Source organism: Carlito syrichta, unplaced genomic scaffold (assembly GCF_000164805.1).
Source record: "Carlito syrichta isolate Samal-C Ts95f unplaced genomic scaffold, Tarsius_syrichta-2.0.1 Scaffold315562, whole genome shotgun sequence".
Classification (NCBI taxonomy): domain Eukaryota; kingdom Metazoa; phylum Chordata; class Mammalia; order Primates; family Tarsiidae; genus Carlito; species Carlito syrichta.
This window is the reverse complement of record NW_007259658.1, coordinates 305,856-313,379: the sequence shown is the minus strand read 5'-3', so window position 1 is coordinate 313,379 and position 7,524 is coordinate 305,856. Positions and strand designations below refer to the sequence as shown.

Genomic DNA, 7,524 nt, shown 5'->3' with positions numbered 1-7,524 from the left:
CGAAGGATGGCGTGCGACCCTGGAGGAGGCAGCGGCGCCCGAGCAGGGTGGAGGGAGCTGCGTGCTATGCTGCGGAGATCTGGAGGCCATGGCGGTGGGTCGCTGCGACCACCCGGTGTGCTACCGCTGCTCCACCAAGATGCGGGTGATGTACGAGCAGCGCTACTGCGCCGTGTGTCGCGAGGAGCTGCACCAGGTTGTCTTCGGGAAGAACCTCCCTGCCTTCGCCGCCATCCCCATCCACCAGCTGCACCACGACATAAAATATGACATCTACTTTATGGATGGCAAAGTCTACGCACTGTACACGCAGCTGCTGCAGCATGATTGCCCGCGGTGTCCCGAGCTGTCCTTCTGCGACTTCGGGGATCTGGAGCAGCACATGCGGAAGCAGCACGAGCTCTTCTGCTGCCGGATGTGCCTCGAGCACCTCCAAGTCTTCACGTACGAGCGCAAGTGGTACTCGCGCAAGGAACTGTTTCGGCACCGCCTGCACGGGGACCCCGGCGACACGTCACACCGCGGACACCCACTCTGTAAGTTCTGTGATGAGCGCTACCTGGACTCCGAGGAGCTGCTCAAGCACCTGCGCCGCGACCACTACTACTGCCACCTCTGCAACTCAGATGGGGCCCAGGACTACTTTAGTGACTATGCGTACTTGCGTGAACACTTCCGGGAGAAGCACTTCCTGTGCGAGGAGGGCAACTGCATCATGGAGCAGTTCAGCTTTGTCTTCCGCACGGTAATCGACCTCCAGGTCCACAGGCTGGCATATCACAGCCGGAGCCGTGCCGAGGTCCGCCAGAACCGCCAGGTTGACCTGCAGTTCCACTTGGCGCCACGACATTACTCGCGCCGGTACTACAGGGTCTTCGGTGGTGACGACCATGAGGAAGTGGACAGGCCCAGCCGCCAGGGCCGAGGGGGCCGAACCGGTGCACGTGGAACCCAGCAAAGCCGTCGAGGAAGCTGGCGGTACAAAAGGGAAGAAGAGGACCGAGAGGTGGCAGCTGCCATCCGGGCCTCCCTGGCTACACAGCAGCAGGAGGAGACTCCCAAGAGCGAGGAACGAGAGGAAGGTAGCAGGCCCAAGAAAGAAGAGGCAGTGGCACAGGGGCCTGAGGAGCCCTGTGACCCCCAGCACCCAACCCAGTCTCCAGAGGAAGGCTCAGGCCCCAAGGAAACCTCGACAAATTGTCCTATGAGCCAGGAGACCTTTCCAGCAACGGACTCGGCCTCAGGGCCTGCCCTTCCCAGCACCCTCCCACCACCCACCCCAGAGCTCAAGGACGAAGAATTCCACGGCCTCTGTGCCCCCATTTACTCCTCCTACTCCACTGTGGTGGCCCTGGGCCCTGTGGGAGTTCCTGGCAGGAGTAGGAACACCTTCCTAGAGGAGGACTTCCCCGCCCTGGTGTCCTCGACGTCCAAGCCCAGCACTGTCCCCACCAACCTCATCTCTGCCTGGAACAGCAGCTGCAGTAAGAAGGTAGCACAACCTACCCCTGTGGCCCAGGCTTCCGGTGGGGGTGGCCAGCCTACCAGGAAGTCCTGGAAGGGGAACCGAGGTGGCAAGAAGGGTGGGCCGCCCCCCGTAGAGGAGGAGAAGGGCAGCCTGACTGTGCAGGAGCTGCAGAGCACATGCACTACAGCCTCTGTCTCCTCCCTGCTGGGGCCAGCCTCCACCCAGACCTCCAAGGTCGGCAAGAAGGTGGGCTCTGAGGACCCCAGCACTGCGTTATCCCAGCCACCACCCCCTAGCTGTCCCCCACAACCCCATGGCATTGAACAGGCCCCTGAGGCTCCTGCCAGCAAAGCCGAAGGGCCAGGCGCTGTCATCATCAGTGGATACACAGAGGGGGCAGCCCCCACTCGGAGTGCCCCCAAGGAACCCCCCGGGCTCCCAAGGCCCCTGGGGTCTCTCTCCTGCCCCATACCCCAGGAAGATTTCCCAGCGTTGTGTGGCCCCTGCCCACCCAGGATGCCCCCTCCCCCAGGGTTCAACACTGGGATGCTCCTGAAGGGCACACCGCCCCCACCCCCGCCAGGTCTGGTGCCCTCTGTCAGCAAGCCACCCCCTGGCTTCTCTGGCCTCCTGCCCAGCCCCCACCCAGCCTGCGGCCCCAACCCTACCACCACCACGAAAGCACCCAAGCTGCCGGCCATGCCACGGACCTACCTGGTCCCTGAGAACTTCCGGGAGCGGAACCTGCAGCTCATCCAGTCCATCAAGGACTGTCTGCAGAGCGACGAGGCCCGCTTCAGCAAGTTCAAGAGCCACTCGGGGGAGTTCAGGCAGGGCATGATCTCTGCAGCCCAGTATTACAAGGGTTGCCAAGATCTGCTTGGGGAGAATTTCCAGAAGATCTTTAATGAGCTGCTGGTGCTGCTGCCTGACACAGCCAAACAGCAGGAGCTGCTGTCTGCACACATGGACTTCCGCAGCCGCGAGAAGCCTCCCAGCACCAAGTCCAAGAATAATAAGAGCGCATGGCACACTAACACGCAGCTGGCAGGCCTGGACTGCTGCGTGTGTCCCACCTGCCAGCAAGTGCTTGCACACGGAGATGTCAGCAGCCACCAGGCACTGCACGCTGCCCAGGAGGATGAATTCCCCTCCCTGCAAGCCATTGCCAGGATCATCACGCTTCGGCCAGCACAGGCGTCCTTTCCCCACTCTTCCTCCTCCGGGCTGCCAGGCAACTAGGAGAGCCCCTGCTGAGGCTGCCTGCTCTGGCCTCTGGTTGGCCAAACCCACCAGGGAGTCACTGCAAAGGCCCACCTGCCCCATCAGCACACCGTCATGCAGAAGTTCCATCCTCTGCCCTAGTAGAGGGCTGGCCTCGGTTTGTATTCTTGTGCTTTTGGAAAGTGCTGGGGAGGGAAGGGCTGGGATGCTGGGACCTGTCCCTGCCATCAAAGCCAGAGGTCACAGTGGCCAGACTGGGGCCCTTGTGAATCTGCAGGCTGCAGCACCTGTGGCCCCAGAGCTGAACACTGTGGGTCCACTGGTGCTGGAGCCGGATGTCAAGTGTGTTGTGTAAACAGTTGGCTGTTTGTGATTCAAGAAAGTTCAGGATTTAAAGCAGACATGAAATTGTGCTACTTGAAGTTGAATCTTCTTATGAGACAAGCTGAATCTGGGATCTCAAGTTGCCTCTGACCTTTTATAAGACAGTTTATCTTCAAATAAATGTATTTTGCAATACTGCAAAATAAAATTAAAAAGATCTGAAATTAGCATCATAACCTTACACCTTAAGTAATTAGAAAAAGAAGAATAAACTAAACTCAACACCAGCAGAAAGAAGGAAATAATAAAGATTAGAGTGTGTCTTAGTCTGTTTGCTATAAAAGAATATCTGAGGTTGGGTAATTTATAAAGAAAAGAGATTTGTTTGTCTCATGGTTATGCAGACCACAAGAAGCATGGCACCAGCTTCTGCTTCTGGTGAAGGCTTCAGGCTCTTTACACACATGGTAGAAGGGGAAGGGGAGCCTGTGTGTACAGAGATCACATGGCAAGAGCAGAAGCAAGAGAGAGAAGGAGGTGCCAAACTCTTAAACAATCAGCTTCATGGGAACTAATAGAAATCTTACTCATCATCACAAGGACAGCACCAAGTCATTCATAAGGGATTTACCTACATGACATAAACACTTCCTATTAAGCCCCACTCTCAACATTGGGGATCAAATTTCACAAGAGATTTGAATGGGTCAAGTATCTAAACCATAGCAGAGTGGAAATAAATAGAGAATAAAAATAATAGAAAATCAACAAAACCAAAAATTGAATCCTTGAAGTGATTAACAAAATTGGCAAACTTTTAGCAAGGCTGTCAAAGAGAAATAAAATGGTAGATAGCTAAAATCTGAAATGAAAGTTGAAATATACTATTGACCTTACCAAATTAAGATGGTAAGAGGATACTCTAAACAGCTACAGGCCAACATATTAGATAACCTAGATGAACAGAGAGATTCCTAGAAACATACAAATCACCGAAACCAACACAAGAAAAAATCAGAAATCTGAGTAGGCCTAAGAAGCTAAGGTCAGCCTCAGTGACTCAACCTGTAATCCCAGCACTTTGGGAGGCCAAGTTGAGTGGATTGCCTGAGCCCACGGGTTCAAGACCAGCTTGGGCAACTTGGCGAGACCTCATCTCTATGATAAAATAAAATAAAAAATTAGCCAGGCGTGGTAGCGCCCACCTGTAGTTCTGGCTACTTGGAAGGCTGAGGCGGAAGGATCATTGGACCCCAGCAGGTGGACGCTGGGGTGGCCATGAGTGTGCCACTGCATTCCAGCCTAGGCAACAGAGTGAGACTCCAAAACACACACACACACAGCTAAGAATACAATCAGAAATCAAAATCTCACAACAAAGTCCTGGACCAGATGACTTCATTGGTGAGGTCTACCAAACATCTAAAGAATAATTAATACCAATCCTTCACACACTCTCTACTAAAAGTTGAAGAACTAGCGACACTCCTTCCCTCAGTCCATGAGGCCATTATTATTCTGATATCAACACGAAAAACACCACAATAAAAGAAAGCTGTGTTCTATACCAGAAAGAATTGAAAACAAGTACTGAACAAATACATGTACATGCATGTTCACAACAGCACAATTCACAATAGCTAAAAGGTAAAAACTCAATATCCATCAACAGATGAACAGATAAATTAAATGTTGTGTATCTATACAATAAGTTGTATTCCGTTGTAATAAAGAATGAAGTATTGGTACAACATGAATGGACCTTGATAGTGTTATACTAAGTGAAAAAAACAGAAACGTGACGTACTGTATGATCCACTTTATGAAATATCCGGAATAGGTAAATCCATTGAGACAGAAAGCAGATTGGTTGTTTCTTCGAGCTGGAAAAAGAAAAATTCTTAATTTCCTAGTAACTGCTTAATGGATACAGGGTTTCCTTTTGAAGTGATGAAAATGTTTTGGAACTAGATAGAGATGGTAGTTGCACAACATTGTAAATATACTAAATGCCATTGAATTGTTCACTTTAAAGTGGTTAATTTTTGGTTATGTTGTTTCACCTCAATAAAAGAAAACAAAAAATGCTTTCAGACAAGTACAAGCTTTTTTTTCCCAGCAGATGCACATTACAAGAAATATAAAAATGATACTTTGGACTGAAGAAAAATGATCACAGACGGAAGCCTGAAACTGAAGGAAGGAACAAAGAGAAGAGCACTAAGTGTTTAAAACAATCATAATGATAATGTATTTTTTATTGTAGTCAAATATACAAAACATGAAATCTACCTCCTGCAGAGTTTTAAACATACACAGAAATAAAATATGTAACAAATGTACAGAAGATAAGAGGTCAGCAGATTGGATGAAACTAATATGTTACATGTTCAGGAATTGGTAAAAGTATTAATATGGTTTGGAATAAGTCAAGGATGCCTTTTTTAATTCCTAAGATAACCAAATGGAGGATTATAAAATAATATATAACTAAAAAGTAATACAGAAAAATGGTGTAATAAAAATACTTGAATAATAAATACAAGTCAAAAAAGGAAAAACAACAGAAAAGACAAATAGAGAATATGCATCATGATGGTAGTTATAAAACGAAGTATATTCAATAATTACATGTAAATGAACTAAACACTCCAATTAAAACCCAAAGATCGTCAGACTGTTCTTTTATAGAAAACAAAATGCAGCTACATGCTACTTAAAAAAGATTTGCATCAAATAAAAGGATTCAGAAAAATTGAAAATAAAAAGGGCAGGAATATATATCATGTAACACTAGAAAAGAAAGCTGATGATTCAGCTACATTTGATGAAATCAACAGAACCCTGGTATCAAAACCTAATAAGGATATAACAAGAAAGGAAAATTTCAGGCCAATACCTCTCATGAACATAGATGCAAAAGTCCTAAAAAAATTAGCTAAATGAATCCAATAATATGTGAGATAAACAACGAATAAGTGAGGTTTATACTAGTAATTGAATCTTGATTTAACATTTTAGAGTCAATGTATTTTATTATGTTAGCTGAATAAAAAAGACAGTCGCCAATAGATGATGCAGAAATGGTATATGATAAAATTAAACATTCGTTTTTGATTTTTTTAAAAAACCAAACACACCAAAGTAGGAATAGAAAGCAAATTCTCTAATATGCGATATTTTTAAAAAGTAAACATTATTTATAATGGTGAAATATTAAACTCTTGAGATCAGAATCAACAAAAAAGACCACTAATCCCGCTTCTTTTCAAAACTATGATGGTAAACTTAGCTCAATAAGACAAGAAAAATAAATTTTAAAATATAAAGGCTTAAAAAAAGTAAACTTCATGCACAGATAACATAATTATGTATATAGAATATCCAAAAGAATCTACAAATTGTTAGATATATTTAAGTGTAAAAAAGTCTCTGGATAAGTATAAATACACAAGAATAGATTGTGTATCTATATAAATAATAGCAAACAATTAAAAAATTATAAAAAGATGACGCCATTTACAATAGCATAAAATATGACCTTCCCGGGAATAAACCTAATGAAAGATGTTTAAGGCCTTTCCTATGAAGCATTGCTGCGAGAAATCAAAGAAGACCAGAGTAAATGGAGAGATACATCATGTACATTGATTTGGAAGGTCACTATTAAGATTTCAATTCTCTGAAAATTGATCTAGGATTCAACGCAATCCAAATCAAAATCCCAGAATGTTATCTCTGTGTAGAAATTAAAAAGTTAAATCTAAAATATATGTGAAAATGCAAAATACCTAGACTATTAAAGACCCAAAAAGGGGGGTGAACAAAATTGGAAGACTTTACACTCTCAATTTTCAAAATTATTGTTAAATACCAATAATTAAGACAGTATGACAATGATGCAAAAACAGACAAATAAATCAGAATAGATTAAAGTCAAAATATATAAAGAATCACCTGAATTACAACAAAGACTCCACTGCAATTTAGTGAGGGAAAGAATGGTCTGGTTCTGGGTCAACAGATCTATGCTTCATATCACACAAAAATTTATTCGAAATGGATTAAGAGAAAATGTGAGAGATAAAGTAATAAAGCCTAGGAGAATATCTTAAGGATTTTTCAGAAAGACAAAGTTTTATTAATCAGGACACAAAAAATAGCCTTTACAAAAATTAACAAATTGCACTCTATAAAAATTTAAAATTTCTGTTCATCAAAAGACACCATTAAGAGAGTAAGAAAGCAAGTCACAGATTTAGAGAGGACACTCATGACACTTATATCTGACAAAAGACACATAACCAGAATATTTTTTTAATCCTACAAATTTTTTTTTGAAAAACAGACCACACTTTTTTAATGAGTAGATTAGATGTGGTGGCTCACACCCGTAATCCCAGCATTTTAGGAGGTTGAGGCAAGAGGATTGCTTGAGCCCAGGAGTTCAAGACCAGCTTAGGCAACATAGTTAGACCGTGTCTCTATAAAAAAAAGTTTCAAAAAAT

General features: G+C 44.7%; 1 pseudogene across 1 annotated transcript in view; it reads left to right on the top strand.

The window, feature by feature from the left end:
- LOC103275594 overlaps positions 1 to 2,710 on the top strand; it is a 25,621-nt pseudogene extending 22,911 nt beyond the window's left edge. Inside the window, exon 2 of the transcript XR_505325.1 lies at positions 6 to 2,710. The product of XR_505325.1 is annotated as an E3 ubiquitin-protein ligase ZNF598 pseudogene (transcript). The remainder of the gene's footprint in view (positions 1 to 5) is intronic.
- Positions 2,711 to 7,524: the final 4,814 nt, after the last annotated feature.